The sequence below is a fragment of the Carettochelys insculpta genome, chromosome 5 (assembly GCF_033958435.1).
Source record: "Carettochelys insculpta isolate YL-2023 chromosome 5, ASM3395843v1, whole genome shotgun sequence".
Classification (NCBI taxonomy): domain Eukaryota; kingdom Metazoa; phylum Chordata; order Testudines; family Carettochelyidae; genus Carettochelys; species Carettochelys insculpta.
The window spans coordinates 3,936,303-3,955,895 of NC_134141.1; positions in this window are offsets into that span (position 1 = coordinate 3,936,303).

A 19,593-nucleotide genomic window follows, 5' to 3' on the forward strand; every position below is an offset into this window, starting at 1 on the left:
GCCAGCAGGACGGGAGTGTGGTGGGAGCCGCAGTGAGCAAGCAGGTGGGTGTCCGCAGCATGGCCAGCCAGTGATACTTTTTAAAGTCACTAACAATCCGACTTACAGCAGCGTCGTTGTAAATGAATTAAGGTGCAGAACTTTGCCATTCAGCTGTGGCTGGTGGCAGGAGGGAGAGCACCGGTGGGCAGAAGTGGGGCTGGCACATGCTGGGGGCAAGCGAACTGAGGGGCAGAGACTGGGCAGCCCCGGGGAGGTGGGACATGCAAACACCGGGCTGGCATTAAGCGCCTGCCCAAGGGAGGGGGCAGTGATTGGCAAGGCAGCACGAAAGGGCAGAAGATGAAAGCAAGAGAGCTCGGCCCCCATCCCAGACAGTGGGCAGAGCAGGGGGCAGAGGGACTAAAAACTCCCTGCCCCACGGCAGATAGCAAGCGGGGCAGAGGGGTCAGTCCCTGTCCCTGTGGGATGGGGCAGATGGTGGCTGGAGGGCAGAGGGGTCAGTCCCTGTCCCTGTGGGATGGGGTCAGATGGCGGCTGGAGGGCAGAGGGGTCAGTCCCTGTCCCTGTGGGATGGGGTCAGATGGCGGCTGGTGGTAGAGGGGTCAGTCCCTGTCCCTGTGGGATGGGGTCAGATGGTGGCTGGAGGGCAGAGGGGTCAGTCCCTGTCCCTGTGGGATGGGGCAGATGGCGGCTGGGGGCAGAGGAGTCAGTCCCTGTCCCTGTGGGATGGGGGAGATGGTGGCTGGGGGCAGAGGAGTCAGTCCCTGTCCCTGTGGGATGGGGTCAGATGGCAGCTGGGGGGCAGAGGGGTCAGTCCCTGTCCCTGTGCGATGGGATCAGATGGTGGCTGGAGGGCAGAGGGGTCAGTCCCTGTCCCCGTGGGATGGGATCAGATGGTGGCTGGAGGGCAGAGAGGTCAGTCCCTGTCCCTGTGCGATGGGATCAGATGGTGGCTGGAGGGCAGAGGGGTCAGTCCCTGTCCCTGTGGGATGGGGTCAAATGGTGGCTGGAGGGCAGAGGGGTCAGTCCCTGTCCCTGTGGGATGGGGTCAGATGGTGGCTGGAGGGCAGAGGGTCAGTACCTTCTGCCCTGACTCCTGCCCCCCCACAACCCAATCTCCTCCCATGAGCCCCCCACACCCAAACCCCCAGCTCCCTACCCTGAGCCCTGGCACTCCATCCCCACACTCAAATTCTTACTGGTGCTCTCCTATCACACCCCTCAGCCCCCCACCCGAGGGTGCTGCAACACAACCATGCCTGTAAGAACCATCGGCGACTTCCACCCCAGTGCTAGGGCCTTCTCCCAGCTCAAGCCCCTGCGCAGAGCCGCCTGCCTGCCCAGGGAGGCCTCACTTCTCCAGTGGCTCTGCCTGCCAGCTTCCTCTCCGCGTGCCATGCGCACAGCTGCTCGTCCCAAACCTCAGACGTGGGGCAAAATGTTCCAGCGCGTCCAAACAAGGGAGACCAGGCGCTGGCGGCAATCCGGCCCATGGCCGTTGGGCGGCAGCGTCTCTGTTCTGTGGTTGCAGGTAATAGGATGTACCAGGGTTTGTAGCTCACAATGGCAACGTTGTGCCGCACCGGTGATAAGTGCTGAGGGCCCTGCCGGCCTGCTGACCAATTTCTGCTCCCAGGGCCTGTAAAGGTAACATCAATGTTTATCTACGGGTCATAGAGTCACAGAATCACAGGGCTGGAAGGGACCTTGGGAGGTCATCTAGTCCAGCCCCCTGCTTCAAGCAGGATCAACCTCCACTAAGTCATCCCAGTCAGGACCTTGTCCAGCCGGGTTAAAAACCTCAAGGGATGGAGAATCCACCACCTCTCTAGGCAACGCATTCCAATGCTTCACCAGCCGCCTGGGGAAGTAGTTTTTCCTAATATCTAACCTACACCTCTCCCTCTTCAACTTCTGACCACTGCTCCTTGTTCTGCCGTCTGACACCCCTGAGAACAGTTTCTCTCCATACTCGTCAGCGTCCCCCTTCAGGAGGTTGAAGGCTGCTATCAAATTGCCCCTCACTCTTCTCTTCTGCAAACTAAACGAGCCCAAATCTCTCATAGGTCATGTGCTCCAGCTCCTTCATCATTTCCTTGCCCTCAGCTGGACCAGCTCCAATGCATCCACGTCCTTTCCACACTGCAGGGCCCAGAACTGGACACAACACACAATGAGCCCTCACCAGTGCCGAGTAGAGGGGAATCATAACTTCTCTAGGTCTGCTGAAAATGCTTCTGCTAATGCACCTTAATATGCCATTAGCCTTCTAGGCTGCAAGGGCACACTGTTGACTCATAGCCAGCGTCTCATCTGCTGTAATCCAGACGAAAATGGTTAACCAGTACTATCTCACTGGTGTCTCTCACTCCCTCACTTTTGTGCTTGTCAATATCTGTTGCCCTGTCCCTTTTAATAAGACTGGAAGTGCTTTGGGGCAGGGACAACACAAGCCACCTGTGAGTTAGGACTGTGTTTTTCCCAGTGTTACAACCTCCGTGCTCCTCACCTGAAAAAAATGCCCCCCAAAATGGCTGGTTTTTTCAGAAACCCTTTTGTGTATCGTAAGGATACAGCTGAAAGGTGTATGCTGATATTGTTTTGGGGGTGGATATGTTTAGCTTAGTTTTGGATGAAGTAATTTTAGTCTAGGTTTACTGGATGAAATTGTCTTACTAAAAAGTTGTATGTTGCTGTAGTAATAGAGGTGATGGCTTTGTTCTGCTGTGCCTTGACAGACTCGTTCTGTCCTGTTAGATGTTTGCTTTGGAAATTATTGTGCTGTTTTGTGTGTGACTGGGGTACAGGAGTCGATAAAAGACACCAGCTAATTACAAAAGAGGGAGTGAAGAATCCCAGCTCCAGCCTCGTCATCCTGAGACCCTGACGGCAGAAGAGTGGATAGACAAACCATGTATGCAAAAGGCCTCTGTCTGCCCTGAATCAAGACCAACCTCTGAGGTGAGGAAATGGCTGAGAGCTGTAAAGACAAAAGGCTGCTGACAAAGTAGAACCGTGAAAACAACCAGTTTGTGATTAAGGACCCACGCACCCTGCCGCAGAGTCCTTAGGCTTACTCTGAGGCGCTTCCCTGTGAAGGATGGGTGAGAGCCAGAGGAATCTGGATGTCTTATGAAACAACAGCAGAGCGTTGGTACGTGGTCGACAGAGGCCCAGCTTCCAGCTGGCCACCGCACTGACTCGAGAGACCATAAGGGCTGGGAACTACAACACCAGCTGCAGGACCTTTTGGAATGCGGGTGTATGTGCATAGATTGGTTGGACCTCTCTCGTCCGGCACTCTCAGGGCCTGACCTGTGCCAAACCAGAGAATTTGCTGAACGACAAGAGGTCGCTATTGTCCAGCACTCCCACTGCTTACTGGGCTCTCAGAAGACACTTAGGGGTAAATTACAGTTAAATAACAGCACAGAACCCTGAGAGCCAGGACTGATGGCTGGAAACAAACCTTATGGGAGAGTGGGAAACTTGGCCACACCCCTGATAAATGGTCATCCGCCTCACTAAACTCATGCTGGATTAAGGATGTTACTGGAGCAGCGTGTGCCAAGAGAGAGAGGTTCAACCTATAATAATTTTAATACTTGTTGGGTATTTTTAATTAAATTGGCATATCGTCTTGTCTCCTGAAAATGATTCTTTGAGTTTTCATGAGTGAAACAAGGGGGCAAGAATGCAGCCAGACTCAAAGTGGAATTGACCAGTCAGCTGATTAACAGAAATATCCAGGCAGATAATATTGAGTGCCAAGCAGCTTGGGAAGGATACTAAACCTTGAGCTTCAAGGCACATGAAGCTACTAATAACCCAGAGTTCGGTGAGGCTTCAACGGGAAGCCTGTTAGCCTCATCTGCCCACCAGACATTTCATGCATATCCTGCTGATGCAGCAGGTGCTGACAATTGTCTGAGGCAGGATGCTGCATGAAAGGGACCTCTGCTGCTGCCACATACCCAACACTGCTGCCTGCTCCAGCTGCTGCAGGACTTGTCCAAAGACCCAGCAGCTCATTCTGTTGCATTGCTCGCAGCTATTTCAATGGCACTGAGCTCTGTGGAGACCCTTCTCCCTCTAGAGGTCTTTATACTCTGGGGTAAATTTACCTGGACTTTCTCAAACGAAACGGCTACGGTCAGCGCAGTCAGCGAGATGGACACGTCACAGGAAGCCCGCAAGCGTAGATCTCTGAAGCCTGTGACGAGGACACCAAAGACTAGAGAAATGGGAGCTAAGGGTTCCATCCCGCCAGGCGCTAAGCACTCCTGAGAAGCGCTGAGCACCCCCAACATCTGAAGCCTCAGAGGACATGAAGGGTGTATTCGCACCCTGAAGGACTGAGCTACAAACAGGCTTCAGCCTTGAGGTCTGAGCCAACGGCCCTGGGAAATCAATGAACCATCTCCTGTTGACTTAATCAGGCCCTTGGTGCTCCCTGTTTCAACCGAGATATTAGTGAGCGCAGCACAGACCAGTAAGGAATGGGCATGGGGGACACAGGCTGATTTGACCCTGTTGCTTGGTGGCCAAGGCGAAATCATCAGTTTGGAGAGGAGAGCCCCCAGAGAAAGCGAAGCAATGTCAGGGGAAGAGTCTTTCCTTGGGAGAGTTACTGGGCATCTTGCTGGGCCCGATCCTGCCCAGGCCAGCTCTGCCCAGTATTGTTGTGCTCGCTCAAGAGGCCACATGTGAGCTTGATTTGGCTCTCACTCACCACGTCAGTCGGGCGTAACCCCTCTGAGCTCAGCGCTGGCATCAGCAAGTTCAGAAACAGGCACCTCTGCTCCTTTCAACAATCAACCCCCTTTTGACAGGGCATTCTCCTCTCCGGTCTGGCCCAGGCTCGCACCGGGCGGTCCAGGATGGCGATCAGCTCTATCTGCACAACCTAATCCCAGCTCCAGAAAGGGGTTTACTGGCTACCTGCCTTCTCCAGGCACGGCGATTTGTTCTGGCTTTCTTGTCCCATCCCCAGGGACCCAGGATGGCAGGTCCAGAGCAAATACTGAACCTTTTCAGCCTGAAATACACAAACCTAATTCTACAGTGCAGAACTATTCCAAGGTGTTTCTACAGAAGACCCTGCAGCCAAGCCAGCAATGAAATTACAGTGTTTCCGGGCATAGGGGAGCATCTGGTACCTTGGCGACTCCTGCCTTTGCCTACTTGGGCTGTCTAGTGGTCTTCATTGAGTGAGGTGGTTAACGGACTAGGATGTATCCAACGGAGAGTTGTTAGTCTGTATCCACAAAAACGAGAAGTCCTGTGGCACCTAATAGACTTACAGAGTTATTGGAACATAAACATTCATGGGCAAAGGCCCACTTGATGTGTCTGATGAAATGGGTCTTTGCCCATGAAAGCTTATGCTCCAATAACTCTGTTAGTCTCTCAGGTGCCACATGACTTCTCGTTGTTTTTGCAGAATAGGCTAGGGTCTTTCCAGGAATGATGCAAAACCCTCTTGTCGCTGAAAGGACGAGTGTTTTTAGCAAAGGCAAATCTCTCCCTGAGTCACAGCTGCTATTCACGTCAGCTGTAGTGCAGCTATTTCTTACTTGTGCCAGGGTATTGCAGTCCTTCCAGGTATCTTAATAGACAAAATCATGCCTGTGCACAAGGATTGCCAGCTGTGTAAAGGCAGACAGCTCGTGCAGGCGCAGGGGCCAGGGGAGCGGTCACTCCCGCCATGAGTTATGTGCAAGGGTTTATGTGGGATTTGAGTGGTGCTCAGGGTGCATGATTAGGTGTTTTACCTGCTATCAGCCCTTCATGCCAAAAGTAACTCATTGAACAGGGTCCCTAGGGCCACAAGATGGATGGAGGTGGGAACATGCATGTTTCTCTGCCTCCAGGTTCCTCAAATTACCCTCACCAGCAGTCCAGAGTTCTCACACCGGTCCCCTTCTTGGTCTCATTTATAGAGACTTCAAAACACTCTCAGTCCTGGGGCTTCTCCCACTCCCCGCGAGGATCCTGTCTCCCAGCATTACTCTCTGGTTGGAATCCTTCCATCTCTGATGACTCCAACTCTCGCAGCTGGCAGCATTGCTGTGCCACACTGGCTGGTTCCCGGGCCCCTCTGGCTGTTTGTGGACGCCAGCTGCCTCCAACAGGCTCCATCCAGAGGCTGTTAATGAGACCACATGTGGACTGGGTCATTTCCAGGCTTCCTTCTAATTTTTAAACATCTGTGAGTGGAATAAATTTTATGTGCACCAAGGTATGTGCAGACGTGCACCACTGATACAAAACACATGACGCTCACGTTGGCACTCTGCTGTTCGTCTGGGTGGCACCTGAATTTCCCCTGGTGGCTGCCCAGGCACTTAGCTTACAGGGAACACCAATCGCTCCCCTCTGATGGGAACCCAGTCCACCCTATGACACTCATTTGGGGTTGTCGGGATTTTTTTGAAATCCACGTGATCGTTCGTGACTTCCTTCTAGAAAAGTGAGGACAAACTTAGGACAATCTAGCGTTTCAACTTCCTAATTCTTGTTGTAAGGCCCAGATCTGGAGTTCTGACTCCAGCTAAGCTCTTCTGCAAACCCTTTGGCGACCTGGGGCATTACAGACAGCATGATTCATCCCCAGATTATTTTATGAACTTGGACACACAGATCTATTCAAAAAATCACACTCTACTGAACTCCAGTCACTCTCAGTGGCCCTATGGGAAACAAAAATTCACAGCCTGCTAGAATAGCTGCCTGAATTCCTGGCCTGAAGTGGCATCCAGAAAGGGGGCTACTGTCTGTGTGACCTTGCCGAGGCACAAGTCAGAACAGTACACTGTTAAGTACAACAATACATAACAATTATACGGTAGCAGCACGTAATGGGCCCCATCAGGGATCAGGACCTCCACTGTGCGAGGCTGTCTATAAGCACACTACCAGGTGACACGTCATTGCCAAACCAAGTGTGGCAATGATCAAGCCCCCAAGTCAGAAGGAAAAGAGAACTGGCCCGCAGCACCCCTTAGAACAAGGGTATCTATAGGAAAGACTCTAGACTCGGCTCTGAGGTGAAGGTCACAAGAAGGACATCATATTATTCTAGAGTGGAGTGTAAGAGACAAGGTCTCCAGGCTGCTCTGACGTGGTGTCAGCTATTTTAGTTAGGCATGGCAAATCGATAATTAGCTGTGAAGAGCTCCAGAGAGAGAGGAAGGAGCTCAGTTATGACAGCTGATCAATGCAGAGTCTGCCACTGCAGAGATCTGCGCCTCCCAGAGGGAAAGGTTGACAGCTCTTTTGTGGAAGCTGGGCTCACATGAGCCTTATCTTCAGTGGAAGGTCACAATGACCCCACATGTCATATCCGGGGGCCAAATGGGAGGCAAAGCCAGGCGGTCTTGGAGTAGGGCTTGTTTTGGTAAATGTAACGCTGAGGAAAACGTAGAGACAACAGGTTGATTTATTTCAAAACTAAAAGCTCAGTTTGGCAAAGGCTCGGGGGCGGAGGGGAGACCCACTTGCACTCAATCAGAGACCCACCAGAGGTCAAACCTCTCTAGTCCAGCACCCTTGGGAACTGACTGGTGCCAAACCACAGAATTTGCCAGACCACAGGTCAATACTGTCTAGCAGCATTACCAACACTTCCACAGCTTACTGGGCTCTTAGAAGACCTCTAGGGCTAAATTGGAGCTCGGTAACAGCACAGAACACTGAGCGCCAGGATGGGTGGCTGGATATGGGACCATGGGAAGCTTGGCTGTATGTATGATAAGCGTACACCTGGCTAATTAAGGCCATGCTGGACCACGGATATTGCTGGATGAGTGTCAGACAAGACAGATTCAACCTGGTACAAGTCAGGCTCAAAAGGAGGACATGAGTAGTCCTCCATCTTCAGCTTGCATTTGCATGGGGTGAGGTATTTCAAAATGAACAGGATCTTGTTGAAGGCCCACATCAACGGAAGACAAAAAACAGATCATCAGCACTATTCCCAAGCCCTTCTGCCAGCAGTAACCAAGGGAACAGAGGGCTTGAACCCCTTCCACACAGGGTTGAAGCCTGGGGGATTTTTATTGACTGGATTCGTACTAGAGCTTTGGCTTTTAAGTCTGATGTTCTGCCCAACCGATATATGAGCACGTCCCATTGCTTAACTAAAATGACAACACTGCCCCCTTCCTCGAAGAGACGGGCTTAGGGCTTCATTTATTCATTCTGTTCTCTCTGTGAGAATGAGGGGGCTCGTGTGGGTGAGAGAGGTGGCTCTGAAAGCAGTGACCCTAGTGCCTCTGTCTTATTCCTTCCAGCAGTGACACCTCACCACCCCATAACCGTAGTCTGTCTCCTTCAGTTGCCATCTCCAGAGGGCATCGGCCTTCACTTTGTTAGTGGACAAGGGGCAGCATGTAATGGGCCCCATCAGGGATCAGGGCCTGGCTGCACCTCAGAACTGGACCTGGGCATGAGAAAGACCCCTCTCCCTCCTCATTAAGCCCCTCCCACCACAGCTCAGTTTGGCCCGCTGAGGATGGAGGTATCTCTCAGGTAGTTCTGGCCAGTGCTGGCCACCTAGGCTTTACCTTCATTAGAACATTTGCAGCAATAGCACTCCGGTGTGGGCACTCATTGCAGCCATAGGTGGGGTTCTTCCACCACTCTAGCTAATCCTGAGTTTGTCAACCCCTCCCCTGGGTGATGGTCGAAAGCCCTGCATGCTAGCAAAGGAGCTCCTCGGGGCTTAGGCCTTCTTCACAGATCCTGTTACCACAGTAACCACCTCTTGTAACCGGAGAGGAACTGCCTGGTTCCCGGCTTGTTTCTTGGGGTGCCTACAAGACTGTCCCCCACTGGACCTGACCATGTATTGTGTGGGACAGAATAAATTTCTCTTCCAACGGGCCTGTGGAAACACCGTCAGCCCTGGCGAAGAGATCAGGATCATCGCCTCGGGAACGGTCCTGTGGCTCCCTGTATTTTCGTAGCGAGACCATGTTGGTCTGTATCTTCACAAAACAAAAAAAGAAGTCCTGTACCACCTGAAAGACTGACAATAAACAATATTGCTAATAATATAAATAAATACATAAAAATAATAATGAATAACCTAATAAATAATATTATTAGTCATTCAGGTGGCACAGAACTGCCTTTTTTTGTTTGTTTTGTGTATTTTCCTGTAGGACAACCTCTGCAAAGCACCGAGGGGCTCACAGGGACTCAACACTCCCTTCCTTGGGCCCCTGCATGGCTGGGAGAGAAGGTTGGAACTCTCAGCTGTCTATCAAAGAGAATTACTGTCCCAGGCAATGCTGAGCACATCCTGAGGCCTTCTGAAGCAGCCTTGAGGCTGCTGTTTCCAAAAGAAGAGGGACCTTCCAGGAAGTGTCACAGGCTAAATGCCCCAGGACAGGCTTTTCAAAGGGCCCTAAGGGGGCTAGGTACTCAGCCATCAGTGCCATGGGCACATAATCCACTTAGGTGCCATCAACGATGGCAACCTACATCCCAGCTCAGCTGCTTGGACCAGACATGGTGCAATTCATCTGCACGACTTATGTGCCATTAAACCCCACAGCCTCACTCCTTCCTCTCCCCTGGGGCACAAAGAAGGCAGCATGCAGCCCTCAGACTCATGATGCCCCAAAACAGAACATGTCCAGGAGCTGTAAGGGGTGGGACACGGGCCTGCACTGTAGGTGTGTTTGAGCCTGCAAAGGACAAATAGAGAAACTGGGGAAAAGGCTTCACGGCATGAGAACTATGGAGCTGTCTGCTTGATGCTAACTCCAATAAACTTTGGACTTTGGGTTTTATGCTTTCCAGCAGAGAGGGGAAGGGAAAGCCCCTGGGTCCTGCAGCCTTCAAAGCTAACAGCATTAACCCCACCTGGCTGAGCCAAAACAGAGGCTTTATTGGCAAACTGAAACCACATATACCTCCTCCAGCAGGCGGGCCATTTACACGGGTTATGGGGAGTCAACCAAGCAAAGGGAAGATCGCTCCTTTTCTTCCTCAAAATAGCTGAGATGGGGATGAGGTTTTGAGACTGCGACGTAGAGATTGGTTTGGCCCGAGCTGATTTACACGTTTATCCATCATGCTAGAGGCTGCAGAGGTAAATTCCCTCTAATCGGGGAGGATGTAACATGGAAGTGCCTATTGCGCAAGGAAGTCCTGATTGAAAGCTCGCAGGTGGAAAGTATCAGACACAAGGGATATTTTCCTGGTGTTTCATGCATGCTGTCCTGCAAGGGTCTGAGGCCTGCATTCAACACAGCCCCTAAGCAAGTGTTTTAAGTCGGCCTCATGTGCTTTGCTGAATCGGGGCCATCCTGAAGAAGCAGTGCTCACATAGCTCACTCACTGCTATGTCGCATTGGTTGCTGCAGTAATACAGTCCCCTAAAAAGGCCCCCAAAAGGCATGGAACGAAATTAGCTTTTGAGCCTTCTCCAAATATGCAATTGTGCCAGGCTTTTCCTTAGCACAGTCACTCCGTTTTCAGCCTGGTGCCTTTTATTAGTGCAAACGAATGGTATTAATTTCAAAAGCCCATTGCAATGACTCAGAATTCCAAGCACTTGCAATACAAGAAACGTTCTGCATCATACAAACAACACAAATGCTACCATATGCATGCAACTGGGGCTTCACAGCATATGCATGCACCTGCTTTTGGCACTTGTATGGTCCCCATCACCGTAGGATCTGAGCATCTCAGAGTCTTTACTGTATTTATCCTAACTACCTCCAACGTATTCGCAACCCCTCACACACTGCTATCGTGCACAAAGTTTGCAAGTGTACTCCCTCTGCCATTAACTAAACCATTGGTGAAGCTATTAATAATAAAGTCATATTTTAGGCTTTTCTTCAAAGATTTTTTCTCCATTCCAGGTTTAACTGCTTGGTTCAACAGAGGAGGTGGTGGTCACGCTCAGAAGGAAGACCTGGGAGACCCTTCTTGCCTTGGATGCTAGCTCTAACATTAAAATTTGGCAAGAAGCAAGTGCTTCCGTGTAGAGCCCTGTAGACGGTGCACTTTCATATGCTTTTAAATTTAGGACCATAAGCAGCACTTGCTTATGATCAGCATTCACAGAGTCATACAGAGTGAATAGCAGACTGATACGGTTGTTGAAGGATATCAATGACAATGCAGAGGCAGCAGTGAGAAAGTATGGAGAGTTGGGAATTTGGTTTAGAATGAGCAGAGGTATGAGACAAGGAGATCTGATATCGCCAAGTATCTTCCTCACGCATCTAGGGAGACAGATGCACAAGATCAAGGAAGAGGTAGAAGGGATATCTGTGCATGGGATAAGAATTAATAATTTGGGGTTCCTGGATGATATTGTTATCATTGAGGAAAATGAGGAGAAATGGTGCAGGTGCTAAACAAGGAAGGGAAGCAGTACAGACTGATTATGAACATTGATAAAACAAAAAAATTGTATTTGGAGATAAGGAAATAGGAAGAAAGATCAGTCTAGGTGGGATTGAACTAGAGAATGTAGAGAAGTTCACACCTCTGGGGAGCAACATAGCATATGATCCAGACTGTAAGAAAGAAATAGTGACTAGAATAATGAAAGCAAGAGCGAGTGTGAAGGGGATAGATAAGATCTGGAAAAGCAAGGTGATTATCTCAGGAGTGAAGCCTGAGTGTCTTGAAAATGTATGTATATTCCGTAGCTTGTTGTACAGGTGTGAGAAATGGGTGATAATGAAAGATTCGAAGAGAAGAATATTGGCATTCAAGAGGAGTTGTTAGAGGAAGATCCTGAGAATAGGATGGATGCAGAAGGACAGCAGCGAGGCATTATAGAGGAACAGACAGCTGAGAGAGAACCTACTGCAGAAGGTTACACAAGACAAGTTATAGCTATTCGGGCATATTTGCAGAATGAATGATGAACAAAAAATCAAGACCCTGGTGTTCAGCATAACAGCCGGTTCGAATAGGAGAGGCCGACCCCACAGAGAATGGGTAGATGATACAGTAGATTGGCGTGGAGCTAGTCTACAGAAACTAAGCCAGTCCGCACTGGACAGGGAAAGATGGAAGGAAATAATGAGGGAGGCATCAGACACCAACGGGCGCTGAGGCCCTGGTTGTCGGTGATGATGATGATGGTGATGATGATGATTCACAAAGAGTGCTGCAAAAAAAAAGCCAGTAGCACCTTAAAGGCTAACAAATTTACGTATTAGGTAATGAGCTTTCATGGGTAAGACCCACTTCTTCAGATTGGTGTAGATAATAAGAATCCAGGGTTTATACAGTGGGGGAGCAGGCGGGAGGAAGAAAACAAGCAGGGGGGAAGGGTTCCCTGTCATTAATAGGACCAGTGGAAGAAGTAAATTGTGAAGTGGTTAGTTAAGACTAACAGGGCTACCCCTCTGAGACAAAGCGCTCTGTTGGCAAAGTCACACATTGAAATTCAATGGATGTTAGGCAGCTCTCTAGTCCAGGAAGATATTTTTAATTAGATACTAAGAGCTTACGTTAGAGAGTATAATTCACATGCAGAGCAATGGACGTGCCAAATACCCAAGTCACCTTTCAGCCTTACAGTCTGAAAAAACACCAGACGGCTGAAGTTATGATACATAAACCTCCACTAACTGAGGAGGCCACTGAGTGATTTAAAACACAACTGCTGGACAGGTTATGCAATATCTCAATAAATCCTCTGAACGCACCATGCTGTCGCCCTCTAAATCATAACCTGGGTAAGTCAGGGCAAGAAGTTAAATGCATCATCTGTTGTGAAGCGACATCCACTTGATGTATTGCACTTTGGTTCTACAAGTAGGGTCACACCATGGTCTTCCACTAGGAGATGTGCCATTTTCTGTTACTTTCAGACGTTTAGAACAACATTTCTCAACCTTTTTTATAAAGTGCCCCTTTAAAAACAATTATACATGCCCCAGGATACACCCCCCCCCTAAGGGTGCACATACCACCATTTGAAAAACATGGGCCTAAGGTAACCTGAGATCTTGAAACAGGTGGTACTATTACATCCTTTGCAGTGTTCATGTGATTGCTGCAGGCTCTGCGACCTCCCCCAAGAGAAAAGCTCTTACTGCTCCTCATAGCTGGGGTCCAGGGTGGAGGGCGAACCTAGACATTCTTAGGGCAGATTCAGAGAGGTGGCCGTATTAGTTTGTAGCTTCGAGAACAACACGTAGTCTTGTGGCACCTTAGAGACTAACAGATATTTTGGAGCATAAGCTTTCGTGGGCAAAGACCCGCTTCAACAGATGCATGGGGGGTGGTTTCAGAGGGGTACTTAAAGAGTGGGGTCCCAGTAAGAAGGAGGGCCAGAGCTGACAAGGTCTATTCAGCAAGGTGGAAATGGCCCAGTATTAATACTACTTATCAAAAGAGGAAAAAACAAGTCAGATCAGACGGGGGGATGTGAGCCTTTGTCAGCGTCTAACGGGGAGCTATGAGCACCCAGAGCAGAGAAACTGCCTTTGTAAGCTGCGAGCCACTCCCAGTCTCTGTTTAATCCATGGTTAATGGAGTCAAATTTGCAAATAAATTGCAGCTCAGAGATTTCTCTCTCCATTTGATTTTTGAAATTATTCTGTTTCAGAACTGTCGCATTTAAATCTGCCACTGAGTGTCCAGGGAAACTGAAGTGTTCCCCCACAGGCTTCTGTCCATTACTGCTCCTGATGTCTGATTTATGTCCATTTATTCTCTTATGGAGAGACTGTCCAGTTTGGCCAATGTAAATTGCAGTGGAGCAGTTAGGTTTGGGGTTATTCCAGGAGAGAAATTCACATTTTGTGTGTCATGTGGATCCTTACCACTGGGAGACAGAAGGCCATTCCTTTGCGCAGGAAGCACTGCCAGCAGAAGCTCGCTCTGCATGAGTATTAAGATGCAGTTAAGAGAGAGCCCTTTACCTTATTTTCTTCCTCTCTTAGGCTTATCAGGGAGGGACATCACACTTAACCAGACTTACCCCTCTTTAAGCAAAGTCTTTGCTTCTGGTGAGAGAGGAGGGTTACCCCGTGTAATCTCCAGCAGTGCGGCAGTTCAGCAGTCACAGATTTTGACAGATTCCCTGTTTCTCACTTTCAGATCTTTGGAGGCTTCCAGTGACGGGGAGTCGGTGACCTCACAGGACAGACTGTTGCACTAGCCTCCACATCAGTGCGTCTCAACCTACTCAGGCTGACAACCCCTCATTCAAAAGGCAAATTAATTGGGTGACCCCCTTTTCATAAGGAGAGTGAGAGACTGTATCCGTGACACTAATGATAAGCCTGTAAAAACACAGCAGTCTGCATTTTAACAGCTTAGTACCGAACTTGAATTGGAAGTACAGAAGTATTTGGGGTGGAAGATGGCAGAAGACAATCTGCTCCTCCTGCACTAACTGCAGCTGCATTCAGCCACCCAAACTTTGAGGTGTTTGGCCTTCCCAGGGATTTTCCTGTAAAATTTGCTTTAGAATTGCAATCCAATTTTCACCCCCTCCCAAATCCCTCTTCTCCATAAGTGTCTTTCATGACCACCCTGGGGGAGGTGGAAGGGTCACAACCAACCAATCGGAAACAACTGTTTAATTCACCTTATTAACCATTCTTATTCAGAACCTATTTCTGCTTACTTTGTACTCCACGAGCCCCTGTCACATGCTGCATTCATTTCTCACTGACAAACGCTAAGGACATACCTGCTGTCTCAACCTAGGAGCAAGCCACTAGGCACACAACCAGCATTGGGATCTGGTGCAGGAGGGAAATTCATGAGAAGCCTGGCTTAAAGTAGCAGAATGGGACTCATTTTTAGCACCACCACAGCTTTCCTGTGGGACCTTGGACAAGTTCCTGTGCTTCAGTTCCCCAGCCTGGTGACGGTGCTAAATACCATTTCCTGTATCTGCTCTGTCTGTTTAAATTGTTAGCCAAGGGGGATGAGGTATCTTCTTTTATTGGACCAACTTCCACTGCTGAAGGAGACAAGCTCTCAAAGTCCTCTTCAGGTGTGTGGAGCTCCGCAGCTTGTCCTTCAGCCACAGAAGCTGGTGCAGTACATGATGTTACCATCATGCTCTGCATCTCTCTCTGATTCCGAGATCAACAGGGCTACGCCCTTTCAGCGTGAACCTTCAGAGGCCAAGCTAAATCTCTCATTGTGTTTGGGCAAACACCGAGCACAGAGGTGCCATGATATTGGCACTGGTGCGCCAGCAGTGATTGAGACAGCAGTAGACGAAAATGGTGCGGCAGGATCCTCACAAGTCAACTCCTTTTATTTACCAAGCAAGGAGCGCTATGCAGCAGAGGAGATGGAGCTCAGATGAGTTTGCTGGGATGCAAGCAGTGCAGCCAACAGTCTCAATTTCTTTTCCCCCTCCGAAGTAGTAGCACTGCCTGTTGCCAGCCTGCCAACTGCCAGGGGCTTTGGGTGCATGTTGGTGAAGTGGAGCCTCTTCTGTATTACAAACCCATGGAATGCAGAGCAACCAAGTAGGAACAGACCCAGCTCCCGTTCCACCACTTCCCAAAAGGACACAGATTGACTCAGCTGTGCAGAAGGACAGTCAGCCAAGAAAGTAAAATGAAGGACAAATTAATGACTGGTATTAGTGAGGGCCAGTGCCTCTGCTGATGTATACTGGGATAGCCTGATTAATACCTCTGAAACGAACGTGTGACGCTACTTCTGCCTTTTATCATACCCGTGGTATTGTGAGTGGTTGTCCAGCGACTGAGTAGACCTGGCAGTCATTAGATGGAGAACAAAACTTATTGCCATGCTCTGAGACTAACTAATCCCACACTGGCTCAAACAATGAAAGGATCCCGTTGTCCTGAGGACAAGCTCAGAGTGTTAAGTTCTACCTGAGGCTGAAGATAAGAGTTTAGCAGCAACAAATGCACTGTCCCTGATCAGCCTCCCAGCTGGAGTCTGTACAGTAAACAAAAAGGTGGTGTTAGCGCAGCATGAATAACCGTACCCTAACGAGAGCAGGTAACAGCAGTGAAGTGCTTCTGCCCATGTGGTCAAGTGGTATGGGCTCGGCTGTGAGCATGAGGCAGTTTATTTCCATCATCCCATCCCCTTGCACATCACATCTGAATTTGGGACTCCATTTGTGTAGAATGAGTCATTTGACTTTTGAAATTCTTCCCCCCCAACCAGCCTTTTCGGGTTGACAGGCCATTAGTGGTCCCCGATGAAGGGAACAGGCCGTGCAGCTGTTTAGCGACTGCTGAAAGCCCTCGCTATTAGCAGTGGCTGTAGACAAATGCATTCCACAGAATGAAGAGTCTTTATGTGTCTCATTGACATGGCTGCGTGTTACGTGCTGCACAGAACTGTTCAACCAGCCCTCCTGCTGGAGCTGGGCTTCGACGCAGAGTTTACCTGCACCAGTAATTCCTGGCCCTCTGGGGCAGAGGGCCAGAACTGTGCAGACATGGGGGTTTCCCATATGATCTTTTGGAGCGGACAACAAATGAGCTCTTGGGGTCCAACTCGCCACTTAAAGGTCTGCAGTGGCGCTGTTTGGAACAGGTGATGCTACCCCAGAGCCGGCCCTCGGGTAAGGAGAATTGGAGGCACAGGTCCTGGCCCTGTGCCTTGGGTGGCCCTGCACAATTAGCCAGTGCTGTTGGCCCCAAGACGTGAATCCATCTCTTCTACAGGGCCTGCCATATTGTTGGCTGTTAGAGAGTGAGCACCCAGCTTGACCGCCTGCGTTTCGGTGCAGTGAGTGCCCTGCCCCAGCCATGGCCCTCAGCCTCCATGTGCTACAGCCAGCAATAGCCTGGCAGTAGGTTTCAGCAACTTCCAGCAGCAGCAGGCAGCCCAGAACCAGACCAGCTCTGTCCTGCCAGCCCAGTTGCTGATGCAGAGCTGGGTCTGTGACTGGTCTCGCCTGGGCCCTGCAACCCTAGGGCTAGCCTGGGCTATCCATGCCCATTTGAGCTAGTGGGTTGGAAAAGACATTGCCCTGTCTTGGAATAAAATCCTAAACTGGAGCCATCAACAATGTTGTGTTTGAATAAATTCATTTCAAGAGAAGACAAGATAACTTGGAAGTGGGGGCGGGTGAACTCTCTCTTTACAATCATTTAGAGAAATACATCATAAAATTAACATAGCTAATGAGAAAGCTGCTGCCTGCCTGCACCAGGCTCTGGAAAGCTAAATGGAATGGGGGAAAGGTGACTTTATTGAAATCAAGAGGAGATTTGAAACTAGTTTCAGTGAGGCCAGAATTTCACCCTCTCTTTAAAATAAAAGAAACCAAACGCTCAAAATCTGGAGTGTCCGGTTCCAGGTCTGGCCCCCGGTTTCATTATTACAGGTTGAGTCTATTTTGGCCGACATCTTGCAGGTACCCTGGGCTACTCCCTGAAATACCTGCAGGACGGTAAGTCAGGTTAGGGTTATAGGCAGATAGTGGGCTAGCTTGCAGTACACGTAGTCGCTGATTGAACATGGGAGCACAGCTAAGCATGGGTTCGGAGCTGTTCTTCAACCATTGCTGTGGATTCTCTGGGGTTATTTTGGTTCCAGTCAGATCCCAGATAAGAATTCCGGCAAGCGCATGGGACACGCACCCCTCACTGCCTGCGCGTCTGCAGAGAGACCGCTTACGCTTGGGGACGCTACCATCGAGAGACACGGAGCATTCATAGGATTGGATGGGACCACTGGGTCCTAAAGTCCAGGCCTCTACTCCTGCAGGCAGCATCATGCAGTCCTGGTCAGAAACTTTTCAAGCAGCATCTCAAAGCTACGGGGGTGTTTGCCTCCTACAGCTGAGAGTGGGAGCCTGGCCCAAACCCTCACTGCTCTGAGAGAGAGAAACCTTCTTCTCATTTCCAGGCCCAGTTTGTTCACAGCCAGTTTATCCCATTTGTTCTTGTGCAAACATCCTCCTGCAGAGCCAGCCGCTCTTCCCCCTCGCTGCTGGACGTACACAGAGCAATCCCATCCCTGCCCCAGGCTTCTTTTGCCAGGCTAGACAAGCCGTGCTCCTCGAGTCACTTCTCCTACATCCCTGGTCAGCCTACCAGCCCTTTTCTGCACCTTTCCACTGGGAAGCCATTTTTTGGTTCAGGCTGATCAGAAAAGCACACAGTATTCTAGTGAAGTCTGAGCAGGGCTCTAGACCCAGCCATTAATGCACAGCCCATATTTAACTTACCTTTCTACATCTACCAGTTCTGCTGGCTGCGTACGCATGCCTCAGTTTACCATTCCAATCCCCACAGAAGAGAAAGGCACAGTTCTCCCCGTAGGCATTGGGTTTTTTTAATTTCCAGTAACATTATTAAGACCTGATTTTGCCACCTTTGCTTACCTGTGAGTACAGGTTGAATCTCCCTTGCCTGGCACCCTGGGGACGTGGTGGTTGCTGTAAAAAGGACCAATTCCAATTCAGCTCTTTTCCAGCTGTAGACACTTTATTTTGTAAGTGCCTGAATCTCCAGAAGGCTCCCAGGTAGCAAAGTCACTTTCCTGCTCTCTCCCAGAGCTGTTCTTTACACTAACGTATCAGTGGCCATCCCCAAACTCTGAAATTGCCTGTGTTTGCACATGAAACAATTCCTCCTTTGTGGCTCCACAACAGAGAGCAACCTGCATCTCTCTTGCCCTCGGTTCACCAGTCAGAAGGTCTGAAATGCTGATATCCTGTCACTGGAAGGCCCCAGAGTACTGATGTACCCTGAGCCCTTTCCCTTGTGAACTCCAAAAGTGTTTCCCCCGTTAAAAACAATCGAGCAGCCGGGCTTACGATTTTCTGGGTGAAACAAGGAAGACTGGATTGTTAACGTTGGCTGCTGTGGGAAGGATCAGGGTCACGGCACATCTGTGAATGAAGTGCGGTTTTGAAACGTAACAAGAAAAGGATATGTAATTCTTTTTCCATTATAACACCAACCACAGTAGCCACAGCAGTTTACTCTCTAGCAGGATGGCTGACAGACTTCGCCAGGCCCTGAGCAAGGTGTGGGGGGATGACTTTGAGCCCCAGAAAGGTTGGGGCCTGGGCAGAAGAGGTGGGGCTGGGGGGTAACCTCTTCCAGCCAGGCCTTCAGCACTGCCTGGTGCAGGTCCCCTGGGGCTCCAGCCACAATTTCAGGGCTGCAACAGCATCATCTGATGGGAGCACCAGCCCCTCTTAAATCTCTGGGCCCCAGGGCAGCTGCTCTGTTTGCCCCTCCCGCTCCTCACCCCCAGTGTCCCTGCCGTACAGAAAAGTTTCTCTCTGGTTTCAGATGCCTGTACCCCATCCAAGAGGCCTATTTGTCATGTGTGCCCCCAAGTTTCATTTCACTTAGAAACACCTTGCTTACCAAGCCCTACCTAAAACACAAAGGTGTCATCACAGTGCACTGTTACTGAAAACAATCGCCAACTTTCTCTCTTTTACCATACTAGAAAATTAGTCAAATATCAACAGTCTAGTTCCATTTCTTTATGTAGTCCAGGGTTTCCCAAACTGCAGGTTGTGAAGAAATTTCAGGGGGAGCGCAAGGCGACCCAGTCTCCCCCTCATTCCTCCCACCCCAAGAAAGAGACGACCACTGCATCCACTTTACGTGGGTGACCCTG